The following is a 14760-nucleotide window of genomic DNA, read 5'->3' on the forward strand; positions in this document are numbered from 1 at the left end:
GATGTTGTCACTCAAGGACTCCCTCTCGGCTTGCGTCCGTAAGCGCAGCTCCTGGTATAAATCCGATTGTCTTCAATGCTTTATGAATTCCTCGTTAAAGTCCTCTAAAAACTCGTCGAGGTTAGACCAGTTTAGCTCCTTATTTCGGTATCACAACGCCGCTTTCCCCGAGAGTACCACACCTACTGCCTCCAATATCTCGTCGTCATCTAAACCGTAAAAACATTGGCACCGCGTCAATTATCTTATGAATCCGTCTACGTCCGCGTTACCTTCCCCGCAAAACTTGAGCTACCAGGCAGGAACACGCTCACCGCGTCCGCCGACCTACTTCTTATGAACTGACGCAGCATGCGGATGTTCGCTCTCGCTCGCCGTCTCGTCTGGTCCACTCTGCGTCTGTTCGGCTTCGGTGCTCGCGGGTCATCGTCTTCTGAGCTTGACGAGTCATGGGCACTTTTCTCCTCGCTTTCGGCTCGTGTCCTCCGCCGCGCATGCCCTTTCCGATGGTCCCATGTCGGCTCTCTCGCAGTATTCGGCGTGCTCTACGTTCGTCCGACGTTAATCGGTACTTTTGTCGCTGCCTCACTCGTTTTCACGTCCGAGAAGAATTCCTGCTCATCTTATCCTTCCAACTCTACCTCGCTAACAGTAGAGGCGTTTTACCCGGTGGTCGCGCCTCCATCGGCTATTTGCGATAATTATAAATTATACTAATAACTTGTAAACTAACAAATAACGAATTCTGTAAAGTTCACATGTGTTGAAAGCTCATTATTAATGTTTATTCACTTGTAAATTAAGAAAACTCATTTCTCAAAATTCGCGAGTGTTTATCGCATATTCGAAAACTTCTCAAAGAAAACGCTCCTGCGAAAATAGGCGGGAAAATTTGTGTATAAATACGCCCACTGTTGCACAGGCTGGCATTCACTTCTAGCCTTGCAAAGTGAGAGCATGAGTCTGAATAAACTTGGCTGATACCTAAGTTCTTTCTCTCATTGTGATTAACTGAGCAAGACTTTTCCTTTCCTATAATTCGAGATCAACTTACAGAACATCTCGCGCTATAAGAAACTTGGGCCGAATTATATCCTATCCAAGGAAGACTTTAGCTCTGCTTATGGGACAATTCGCACCGTAAGAAACTAGGGCATAGTCTGACTTTCCTGGAAACCACATTCATATTCGCATATATTTGATTTTTGAATCTATTATTATTAGCCTATATTTGATTTATCTATTTATTTTATTGACAAGTAGAGTAGATTTATTAGAAACGAATTCTTACTCATTAGCGCAAATAGATATGAGAGTACGAAATATTTATAAGTGATACGAACATCATAAGTTAATATTTTTCAGTGAAACAAATTGGAGGTTATTTCTTAGAAAAGGAGCAAGTATTTCATACGGAATCCATAGACATCAAGTAGTTGTATTTTTCCTGTGGTTCCAGTTGGAATTTTCTTTATTTTAATAATTTTATTTTGTGGCATCGTTTCTTCTATAACTTTATCGAAATGATCACTCCAAGAATCAAGTTAAAATATTAAGTGATGGCCTACATGGGGTTAAAATATTTTTTCCAACCAGATTATGAAGTGATCTGCAATTAAACGACTTACTAATTAACTGATCAACGAAATTACAATGTAAAAATTGTTATTAGTTCGCTTACTTGTTGTTAATTTTCCATATTTGGATGCTTCCACGTACACGTTTTCTGGTCTAAATATGTTTTGTTCTACAATAGGACCAAACTTGCCACTTGGTTCCTTTCAAACTAGAAATAGCGGTGACAACAGTTGTCCAGTAGCTGATATTAGTGGCTGTATAGTATAATTATGCGTTGTTGCTGAAATTGACTGTACCTGACATTGCACTTCCTTTTCTCCTTCTACTGCTAATGTTCTTCCAGAATACATTTCTAGCTGAAATCCGCTCTGATCTAAATTATACAAATTTTCGAGTCCAATCCTTGGTATATACGATTTAACGTTATCGATAAATGCTTCAGCTTTAGCCGTAAGTTCTGCACTACTTTCTGGCGTATTTCTTGTTATGAACTTATTTATTTTTCTAGAAACTATTCTGTGTGCTTACTTAAATTTGAGTAACCAATGTTTAGAAGCTTCGAATCTATTATCATCAAAACCAATTTCTTTTTTAGCTTGTAAGGGCCATCGAATTATATCTTCATCATGGATAATTGAACCACTGTCAAGAGCTGCTTTAAAATTATCCAGGGTATACTGATAAATTTGTGCTACTTTTTCTCTATACGTGCTACCTTTATTAATTGAATAAACCCAACGACGTAGCTGACTAATAGATGATACTTTTTTGAATCTGTTTTGCGAGATCCTGACTCGAGCCAAGGCAGCCAGGAAGGCTCGCATCGAAGCCACCAAGCTGGAGCTAGAGGGGTACCAGGCTGTTCTCGACTTCGCCGGCCGTCCATGTCCTCAGGCAGCAGAGCTGGCAAAAGAATGGCTCCCCAAGGTGCAGGAGGCCATTGATCTAGCTGCCTATCTCGAGGAGACACGCTCGGCCTGGCTCACGGAGAGGAAGAGGAGACTGGAGGCAGAGCAGGAAAGAGAGCGTATCATAGCTGAGCAGGCTAAGAAGCTCCAAGAACTGCACGCCCTGCGGGCCCAGCTGGCGGCTTTGGAAGAGGAGAACGCCAGCCGTCTCCCCCTTGTTCCCAACCCGCACACGTCCAACAGGGTAAGGAACGAACCAGGTCACCATGCGAGGCAGGGAGCAGCTGCTACTCGCCCGTGCGGCAAGTGGGATGGCCCCCGTCTAGACCTTCGGTTGATCCGGAGCTGACCGCACTGTGGCCTGACAGGAGTGTCAAGGGGAAGGGACTGCCCCAACTACACTCAGCACTGGAAATGGGCCCAGGGACTCTTGGCCCCATACTCCTACGATGAGTAGAAGGGTCTACAATGCTTACCTGCGTCAACGCATCCTCATCGCGAGTAGATGGTTAGCTGAACCTCAATTTGTACGGAGAGAGAGAGGCGCCTACTTGATGTTTCTTTGTCTAAACCTTTTTTTTGTATCACGATATTTCCCTTTTCTTTGACGTTGATGATAATAAATTCTTATAATAAGTTTCGGCTTTTCCTTATCACAGAGAGAGAGAGAGTCATCCTTTCGAGCTGGTACCCCGTACTCAGCGTCTGGGCCGGGGGGATATAACGAGTGAGATTGCCAACCCGTTATATCTCTCTCTCCCTAGTAATGATATGTAAATATAACATATTTCTCCGAACCTATCCTATATATTTATGAATTTATTATGTTTATATTCATTTATTATTAATATCTGTATATGTAATTACCCTTCGGTTCGAATATAAGGTAAGAGAGAGAGATGCGAGTACGCAGGGATACTTCCGTGCGCGATCGCGAGGCGCGGAGAGAGAGAGAGACATAGTCGCGCCTTAGCGAGTGACCGCGGGCACTAATCGACTAGACACAGAGCAGAACGAAATCGAGAGCCGAGCAGGCAACACGCTAGAGAGTTGCTATCGTGCGGATTTGTCAGCGGGCGGGTAGATTCCTTTGTCTCGACGACTTTCCCTGCTCAGATCTTCGTTGTGACCTAGTGCTTCCCTCTTCTTCGATCTCGGAGCTGGGGCCTTCATCCAGAGAAGAATTGCGACGTCGCCTGGCCCAGTAGAGGATCTACGCTCGCGTGTTGTAGCTGGTAGAGCAGGATTTCGTCAGGAGGAAACGAGCCGCGGAGCGCGCGTGGTGCCCGATAATCTGTGCGTGTACGTCGACGTAAACCGTGCGACCTGTTTGCGTATCTAGAGGACGAGCACCGTCATTGTAAGTACCGGCTGGTTGGTTTACTCTCTCTCTATCCGCTCTCTCAGCGTACTCTCTCCCTCCTTCCGACCACTTTTGTTAACTTCTACTGATTAAAAATACTGTTTACCGTGAGTTTCTCTTATTTAATCGTATTCCGCCGCCTTATTCAAACGCTCCTCCCCCTTCCGCGCCTACACCCGCTTTCGAATCTTCGACTTTTGCGTTCTTCGGCCAACACTACGAATCTGCGCGGATCCGGCTGTCCTGTCACCGGCGTGACGAACACCGGACCTGAGAAGACGGACAGTCCAGGAGGCTCCAGACTTCACTCGGACATTCCTCATTTAACATTTGTTATCTCTTTTATTATATTTACGGGGCTAATCGGGCTAAATCCCCGTTATAACTTATAGTTATTTTGTGTTAAGGGTGGTTTACCCCCCTTAGGGGTAGTATCTATGAAAAAACCGAATATCTTTATTTGTTTACTATAGATGTTTACAAATTTTTTCAAATTTTTTTAATCACTTAAAACTTTTTTATTATATACATTTTTTTTCGATATCTCTGTCCGCCATATTGGTTCCGCCATTTTAAATTTCAAATATCTAATAACAGATTTGTAATCAGTCGAAAACTTCTATATACAAACTTTCTACTAAATATTATGTATTGAATTACATATTTACAGTTATTTTGTGTTAGGGGTGGTTTACCCCCCTTAAGGGTAATATTTATTAAAACACCGAAAGAGGTCAACGAAATTTTGTTATTCCATAATAACAAAACAAATAACATACATAATAACAAATAACAAATAAGATTACATAATAACAAATGATGCGCTTGTTAAGCGCATCTTGGTAGATCACATGATAAATTCAGATTCAGAGATGGAAAATGAACCTTTGGTCTGTTATTTCATTTCCAGAAAATTTAATTGAAATTAACTTTATATATTGTTTATAGATTGAATGATTATTATTATTACAATATTATTTATTTATCGTGTTTATTCTATATTCTTTCTCCTAACTTACATTTGTAACGTAATCATTTATCACAGAAGTTTAAAATTTGACGTAACTAAAATTTAATGTTCAAATCTGCTTCCATCTATCTGTTTGAGCCACGTATCAGTATAATCGAAGCCAACCAATATGGGCCAGATATTGGTATAATCCATGTAATTTATCATACATCAATTGGCACAATCTAAGTGTTCCGTACGAGCCGTACTGGCTATCAAAACTAATCTATTCAGCTATATATCGGCACAATTTTTGACCAATCACAAGCTATAGGAAGGAGCGATATAGCAATTTCTACTCTGTCATTGTCTAGAGGTCAAAAGGTCAATACCTACGTCTCTCATGGAAAAAAAATCTAAGAGAGATTTTCATCAGCACAGCTTGTCTAACGATACTTTTCGTGTTAATCGTTGATATGTAATTACATAAAATCCATAATCTTTTCCGTAATTACAGATATGTAAATCACATTCGATGGAAGTTCAATTAGTTTTCATACGGGTAGTAGTGCAGAAAAAAATTCGCAAATATCTATGTTTCTGTTTAGATATGCGACAGTGATAATATTAGACAGGACTCTTAAAGTGTTTACCTTAAGAATTCTAATAGGAAGATTAGGAATATGTGAAAAGGTTGCCTCTAATTCACGTTATGCAAAGTCCAGTTATCAGCTAATAAAATTCATTCTGAACACTTAATTATATTACGTAAGGTATTTTGATTTCAAGTTTAGCTATTATACGTTATAATAAGTGAAAACCACGTTCGTTATGTCTTTCTCTCTCAAAATATATATCTGTACTGTAACGGGGTATGACCGTTTAATGATTATATCGCGCGATTATCTTGAAAAGACCCGCGAACTTGTCAATGCTCACTACTATTCCGGGAGAGCACGAGAAAGCATACGCCGGTCAACCGATTATCGTTTATAACCTAAAGTTAAATTGAGTGGAAGCTATGTGAGATGAGAGAATTAACGAAAACACTTGTTAGTAAGGTAAATCGGATCTTTTATTATTCCTCTAAACTCACAAAAGGTCGGCCCGCGCGTTTGTTTACATGCACGCTCGCTCATCGACAACACGCTTTGCCGGTACGCTCGCCGCTCTTTGTTACGAGTGCCATTGCATGCACGCATTAAATGTTAGAATCAAGTTATTATTTGTGTAATCGCGAACGCGAAATTAAGCTGGCCAGCTTACCTTTTACTCGCAGGCGATCGAGGAGAAACAACGAATACTTCGCACAGCACAGCACAGTTTTATTGTTGTTTTTGGTATTCGCGAGTCGCGAACGCGCGCACGCACTGGTTTCGCCCTCGATGGCGAAACCTCCCACACTCTCTCTCCTTCTCGTTCCGGCCTCCGGCTGGTACTCGATGGCTCCTTGGCGGCTGTACTCCTGGATCACTGGTCGCTGTTATTATTAGAGCGTACGAACGTCAAGGGCACGTGAATCGAAGGGATGATATCGTAAGCGGACGGACACTTTGATGGTCGATGCTTCACTGGTTCAAATTCGTTCGCGCGCGTTCCGTCTGCTCGCGTGCCGAATTCCTTCGTTACGAATTTTTGTCCCCCCGGGAGGTGCTGCCCTCACGGACAGCAATAAGGTTAAATGGTTAGCGCTAACTTGACGATTACCGTCACAGTACATATTATAAGATAATTTAAAAAGTTATCTCAAAAAATTATACTGACAATACTTCCTTGTCACCAAATTTTTGAAATATATGGTAATAAATTGTTGTTAGTATAATTGTTTAACATAACTCATTAGACTGTTATAATTTTTGTTTATATTAATGCCTATACGAGTGCTATAATTTAATTTTTAATTTTTGAAAAATTGGCTTTCGTTGGTAAAAATTGCCGGTATGCTCACTTTATCCACAGATGAAATATGTCTTTTACTCTTATATATTTAGCTGCAGAACATTTAGCAGCTAGGCATCTAAGATATGCTATTAGATCCTCACCGAGGTATGCAACCCAACAGCCAGGACGAAACGTCTAATTTTTTTAAATGAGTGACAATAAATTATTGTCAGTGTAATTTTTTGGAATAACTTATAAGACTGATACAATATAATTATTGTTTATCTATTAATCTTAGTTATGTATTTTTCAGGTTCGGGTCTTTCCACACTGACGCATTTAGCATTACGTATTATCACTCAACTTGAAATAAATTCTTGGAAAAATATTTACCAGGATCTTATTACAGGTAATCGAATAAATTTGAATATTTGTGAAAAAAACGATTTATTTAAACTTTTCCCGGTCTCAGCTGCTACCAGCGGCGCAGTCAGCCAATAGTTGCAGCTATAATTATTTATTGCGCGCTAGCTACCGTTCTTGCGTTAGGAGGACAAGTAGCGCTGCTAGTTGGCTGGCTCTGGTTGCTGAGATTCGAGCGGCTTGCTGTTTCTCCACACGCTGGCCTCGCTGGCCATCTAAAGATGTAAAAGGGGAGCGCGAAGTCCTATCCAACGTGCGAAGAGAAATACGGGCAACGGCTAGTTAACATTTCGAGGGCAAGGGCTCTTCTCTCAGCAGTGGGTCGTCGGAGCGACGTCTCAAGGCGACAAGTCAGCGATCCAGGAGCAGTGACGAATTTGGACGAATCAATCGTACGAACAAAATGGCGTTGAAGCGTCGACGCGTTTGCCGACTACGCGCAGCCCGATCACGTTAGTTACGGAAAGAATACGATATTATTGGGCGTAGATCGAGTAAATAATAACGAGGATATATCGAGAAAATGTCTATTTATTGGAAACATCGCGGTCGGATTCCCAGGTCAGCCCAAGATCGGTTCTGTCATAGGTCACATGGCGCCTGGTCACCGCATCCCCAACGCGGCTCGGCTTCTCTTTGTTTGGCGTAGTGACTTTACTTGCGGCGATCTGCTTCGTTTAAATGTCTAATAAAGTTCACGGATGACGCGCCGCGACGCTATCGCGACCTATCTTTATAATGAGCGCGATCGCGCGGAGATCAAGCGGCGTTAGTGCTAATGTGCTGATAAGTTGGCGATCGCGAAAGTTAGGTGGCACTCCCGATAATTTGCGGGTCAGTCGATGGTATCGCGAAGGTCAAACGGCACTGGTCTGTTGAGTGGCGGTCTGGGTTACGGATGAACGCGAGACAAAGAGAGAAGAGGTACTCACATGGGAAAATACTATTTAACCAGGAAAAGAAAAGCCTCGCTGCTCCTACGGCTCTTACACCAGCTTGTTTTGCTGGCACTGACTCCCGGTCCTTGGTCTATCCCTCATGCACTAGCACCTTATCTTCTCTCTTTTCCTCGTAGCTACGCCCCCGCACTTCGACACTTACAGTCACTCCTTTATCTCTCGTTCGCGTCTGATTAACTCGTTATGTTGCGTCCGGTGGATTCGTTGGCTGCACAGCTACTACTGCCGCCGCTTTTCGTGGCATCGCGTCACATCTCCTCCATTACCTCTGGTGGGTTCTTATCTGATTGGTTGAGGTTGTTGCTAACCTGATCATTAGCACCGTCTATTTGAATGTTCTAGCCCGTGCAATTTTACTACTAATCGGTTTCTGGCGCCTAATTTTTGTCGATCAAGTAGCGTCGGTTTTACTCTATTTGCCAGTCTACCCGTATCTTAATACCGATTGGTTGGTTAAGTCGCACGCGTCAGTAAGTTTCGCGTCGTTATCACCTATTTCTTTCCCGCGCTCGTTAGGCCTACCGATTTTCCCTCGCTCGCGCCTGATTACTCTCCCATCGGTCATCTTACTCGCACTCATACGCTCGGTTGCCCCTCTCTCGGTTTAGTTCAAGCTTGCTAACAAGCGCGGCATAACATGGCCGCCGCTCAGCTCACGCGTTAACATCGCTTCCCATTGCCGCCGTTCCTGTCGATTTCCAGGGCGCATGAGGTCAATCGTGTATGTATGAGTGTGCATAAGTGTCCGGTTTAGTGTGTAGGAAACGGTGAGGTTCACGAGTGTGAGTGTATTCGGGGCTCCAGTAGTACCTGTTGCCGGCGTCTCAGATGAGCTGGTTCCGGCTGCGACCTTCTTTGTTGTCTGGCTTCCTGGGGGAGTGTCGGCCCGGACTATGGGTGGGCGAGTGGCTGTGCGCAGGCGTAAGGGTCGTGCGCCTCGATTTGGTAGACCTTGAGAAGTATATTTTTGCGAGGTCTCAGATATGCGCGCGTATGAGCTAAACGGCATCAGCTGATCGGTCCATCCTCTTGTCGGGAGAGGATTTCACGCGAGCTTAGTAGGTCAAGTTTTAAGGTGATCATCATAACATATTATAAATATTTTAATTATTTCTACTAAATGTTTCCAATTTGAAATTATAGTTCATTTCCATAAAAATCTATTTATTTTATCTATTAGAAAGAATTGGTTTATATATGAGGACTATCCGGAAAATATTGGGCCTATGTATATATCTTCGCGCCATAGTGTTCGAGCGACCTCTACCGGACAGAAACCTCAACAGTAAAGCCTCACGAATCTATTGGTTACTTACTGACACCTGCCGGACGTATAGTTCATGCGCAGCATGTCTTTGTTTACAGTGCCTTTTTCACGTTCGTCGGATTTTGATATTGTCAAAAATGACTGAAAAACAAGATCAACGAATTTGCAACAAATTTTGCTTTCAACTCGGAAAAACGAGTTCGGAAACTATTGCAAAACACGAATAAAAGAGTGGTATAAACGGTTCGAAGATGGTCGCACTTCTGTCGATAGTGATTCTCGTTCCGGCCGACCTTCGACGACAAAAACCGCAGATAATATTGAGCGGGTGCGACTTGCAATCGAACAAGATCGTCGTATGACCGTGCGAAAACTAGAAGAAGACCTTGGGATACCAAAAACTATCATTTCAGAAATTTTAACCGAAAATTTAGGAATGAAACGCGTGTGTGCGAAATTCATCCCAAAATTGCTCACAGCAGAGCAGAAGAACATTCGCTTAGAAATTGCTCTGGACAATCTGGAAATGGTCAATAATGATGATAATGTGCTTAGAAAAGTTATTACAGGCGATGAATCATGGGTTTATGGTTATGATCCTGAAACAAAAACAACAATCTTTACAGTGGAAGCATTCTGAATCGCCAAAACCAAAAAAAGCACGTCAAAGTCGGAGCAATGTTAAGTCAATGTTGATTGTTTTTTTCGATTGTGAAGGTGTTGTACATCACGAATATGCACCAACAGATCAGACAATCAATAAAGAATACTACGTTCAAATTTTAAAACGTTTGCGTTATGCAGTTAGAAGAAAACGGCCGCAATTTTGGGAAAGTAGTGACTAGCTTCTCCATCACGATAATGTGCCAGCGCATTCATCCAATCTTGTGCAGCAGTTTTTGAGCAAACACAATATCGCATTGCTTCGACAACCTCCATACAGTCCCGACATAGCTTCTTGTGACTTTTGGCTATTTCCAAAACTAAAAAAAACCACTCAAAGGACACCGATTCGATGACAAAACAACGGTTGAAAACAATGCGACGAGTGTACTTAAGGCTATCCCTAAAAGTGAGTTCCAGGACTGTTTTGAAAAGTGGAAACATCGATGGAACCGTGTTATTCAATGAAGTGGGGATTACTTTGAAGGATGCCACCGACCAGATGATAAACAATAACGCTAGCACGAAAATATAAAGGTAGGCCCGATACTTTCCGGACAGACCTCGTGTTAAATATTTGTACATCAATACAACACCTCCTCAATTGCATGCAATATACTTGGGGAATTCCAATTTCTAATAAGCTTCTTGAATAGCCTATGAAAAAAGATAAAAAATGATCTTCTTTTAATTTTTTTACGGCTCTTCCTTCTGGTACAGACAAGAGTGAAAGGTAAAAGAAATCGAATTTTTAACGATGAATTAACGTTAGAAACAATTAGAAAATGAACTAATCATATTTGTTATACATACTATATAAAAGATCTTGAAAAGACCTTTCAAACGCGTCCCAGCTAGTCTCTATACATCAATTTTTCACTAAGATATTAAACTTTAAAGTTTTAAGAAATCTATGTTTGGGTGGGTTATCTACCTGTACGATGATATTGAAATTTTCGACAGGAAGTTTTACAGTTTGCTCTTTAAAATCCATGCTCAAATAATGACAATGTTCAAACAGTAACTACCCAACGGCTATATATATATTCACTTTTATAGTTTTGAAAGATAGTCGTGTATTAGAAGTCATAGAGTGTTGATCATATATATATATATATATATATCAGAAGTGAAGAAAAGACGAGCAACTAGATCATCAATAAGCTTTCCTTTGAACTTTATGATACAGGCTATCAGTATTACGGTGTGAAAACTAAATTGCAGGTACGAATTGCTCAAGTTAATCCAAGCCTCAATCTTCTTCAAGCAGCTTGCAGAGAGTTTATTCAAAAAATCAAGAAAGTGTAAAGTATAGAAATATCGCAGACAGAATCTCAGCTGAGGAAGCTTGGAAGCTAGTATTTGATAAAAATTCTATCATCGGTGAAGAGTAACTGATTACGCTACAGCTAACATCATAAAATTGAAATCTAAATTCCATATGTGACTCGAGTAAAAAAAATACAAAAACTAAAATTAAAAAGTCACAAAAAAAATTAACAAAAGTTAATAGACTTAAAAAATATAATCATAACTACCAATTCTGAATGGTCAAAAAATAAATGTGCTGGAACGATCTCGTCGTTGCTCTAAAAAGAGCTCATGGAACCATTAAAAAGGTTAATGGAAAAGCTATTAAAACTTAGCGAATTCTGCTAATTTAAAAGAGGGGCGTGGAGCTTTACTCTTTCTCATTTCTCTTTTTGCTGGTTTAAGCGCAATAAATACTCTAGCTAGAGTGGAGCCGTGGAAATCGTAAAAGCTATAAATCAAGCAAAGTTTATAAAACGACAGTTAGAAAAAAGTAAAAGATACAACAAAACAAAGGAGATCATTGCACTAACAAGGAAACCCCCCCAACCCGACCTCACCGATTTCAATAATCTTTTGATATGTTATAGTTCATCAAAAAATAAGACATACGTATTTTTTTTATCGGCGGAAAAACACTTTGAGGGGGTGAAAACAACCCTCAAAGTTCACCCCCAAAAATAGATTTTCCAATGTATCTCAGCATCTAATTGATATTTTACGACCAAACAAATTTCATATCACTTCTCATGTGAAAAGCAAACTAGCACACGCAATTCCGACCACAAGGGATGCAACCCTTATTTTTTTTATTTAAAATACTATCTATTTCATGGCTATTTTTATGAAAAAAATTAAAATAACCCGAAAAAAATTGGAAAAAATATTACCCTACATAAAATACAAAAATTAAGTTAATCTAGTCAAGGTTTTTTTTGAAACTACCCCCTTAAAGTTGAAAAACCACCCCTAAAAAATTGTTTTCAATACATTACAGGTGGTGTTGATAATTTAGTGTAAAATACGTTAAGCATCATTTATACTGTACAAACACAACTATCTCGTGCAGTTTCGACCACAAGGTTTGCAACCCCTAATTTCTGTCATCGAAGTTTTTACCTTCTTTGTACCTATTTTTGAAAAAAAGTTCATAATGAGCTTGAAAAAATTAGTAAAAATATTACCGTGGATAGAATAAGAAAAAAAATTTACCTTTTATTTTTAAAACCACCCCTTATGTTGAAAAACCACCCCCAAAAAATTGTTTCCAATATATTACAGGTGGTGTTGATAATTTACTGTAAAATACGTTGCTCATCACTTATAATGTACAAACACATTTATCTCGTGCAGTTTCGACCACGAGGGTTGCAACCCCTAATTTATGTCATCGAAATTTTTACCTTCTCCATTCCTATTTTTGAAAAAAAGTTCATAATGAGCTTAAAAAATTGGAAAAATTATTATCGTGGATAGAATACGAAAAATATGTACCAATTCAAGATTATATCACCCAGCAAGACCCAGAACTGGGACAACGTTTTTCCAAAGTATTTTGTTGCGCCGATTCCGAATCTGTCCGGAAAAATGATCCATCACCCAGTAGCAATTTCTAAAACTCCCCTTATATCCCAATGGCAATTTCCCGCACTATCAGAATGCTTACAACCCCCCCTAATAACCCCCTAAAAACCACCAATGAAAATGCCGTTAGCCCCCCACTAATAGCCCGAAGACATAGCTGAGCCCCCTTGTAACCTTATGGCAATGCTTGCAACCCACCGAATAACATAATGGCAACGTTATCAACCCTGCTAACTACTGGGGTTATTAGGGGGTTATTAGGGGGAGGGTCTTATTGGGGGGGGAGTTATTAGGAGGTTAATGGGGGGTTGTAAGCAATGCCAATGGGGGATATTAGGAGGGTTATTAGGGGGAGGTTTATTACCATCGCCATTCGGTGATTAGGAGGGTTAATAGCATTGCCATTGTTTTTGTTGGTTGAGTTTTTCTCCTTTCTTGTGACTAAAATTGTAAACTGCCAAGTAATATATATTTAATTGATTTTTATATGCGTTACTATAATTCATTCAGTTACCAATTAAAAACAATCAAAAAAATTAGGACGGATTTATTGTTCATACTTCTTACAATAGTGATATTCTTCATAGAAGTGCTCGAAACATAATGATTTTTGCACCAACCGCAACGTATAATAGCCACATTTTTGCATCCTTCTATGTCACAATGTGTATTGCAGGAATCTCCAAAACTGTAAGCAACAGGATTGTCAAAATTTTCTGGTTTTTTAGTGAGGTAACCACTCTTGAACCAGGAATATTTAAAAAGATTAGTATATCTTGGTGAAGATAATTGATTGTGGACTAACGACTGAAGTTTAATAATGTTGTTTCTTTTATGTAAATCCAAATCATAATTCATCAAAATTACGGTATCTGAAAATTGTCGGACAAAGTTCTTCCATATGCGAAATCCAAAAACATCAAGTGGCTGAATTTTTCCCGTTGTGCCAGTCGGTATTTTTTTAAAATTTATAATTTTATCACGTGGAGTTCAGTTTCTATGGCACTGTCACAATGACCACTCCAGGAGTCAAGCAACAGCATCGTATTGGAACCTACATTAGGGAAATATACTTTTTGCAGCCATATTTTAAAGAGATCTAAAATCAAAAATCTTATTTGTAAAATCATTTATAATGACATTAATTGTAACTAGATGGGATTATGTATACCTGTAGTCAACTTTCCAGATTTAGATGCTTCTACGTAAACATTTTCGGGTCTAAATAAAGTGGTTTCAACAATGGGTCCAAACTCACCGCTAGATTCCTTCAAAACTAAAAAGAGTGGTGACAGTAATTCTCCTGTGGCTGATATGAGTGGCTGTATAGTATAACTGTGGGTTGTTGAAGAAACTGACTGTACTAAACACTGTACCTGCTTTTCTCCTTCAACCGCTAGCGTTCTTCCGGAGTGCATTTCCAGTTGGAATCCGCTCTGATCAGAATTAAACACATTATGAATTCCAATTATTCTTATGCCTGCTTTAACATCAGCAATAAAAGTATTTGCTTTAATCGTTAGTTCTGAATTACTTTCTAGTGTTTTCTTGGTTATAAATTTATTTATTTTCCGGGATACTATTCTATGAGCTTTCTTGAATTTACAAAGCCAGTTATCCGAAGCTTTGAATCTTACATCTTCTGATCCTATAATCTTTTGAGCTTGCAATGCCCATCGACGTATGTCACGATCATGAATGATGTAACCAGCGTCTACTGCTGCTTTAAAATTATCAAAAGTGTACTGACAAATTCTTGCAATTTTTTCTTTATAAGTACCACCTTTGTTGACTGTATGAGCCCAACGTTTCAACTGACTCGCAGATGAAACTTTCTTAAATTTTTGACGTACACTTTCAACACTTAAATTTTT

This window comes from Phymastichus coffea, unplaced genomic scaffold, assembly GCF_024137745.1.
Source record: "Phymastichus coffea isolate CEN01 unplaced genomic scaffold, Cenicafe_Pcof_1.1 PCOF00006, whole genome shotgun sequence".
Classification (NCBI taxonomy): domain Eukaryota; kingdom Metazoa; phylum Arthropoda; class Insecta; order Hymenoptera; family Eulophidae; genus Phymastichus; species Phymastichus coffea.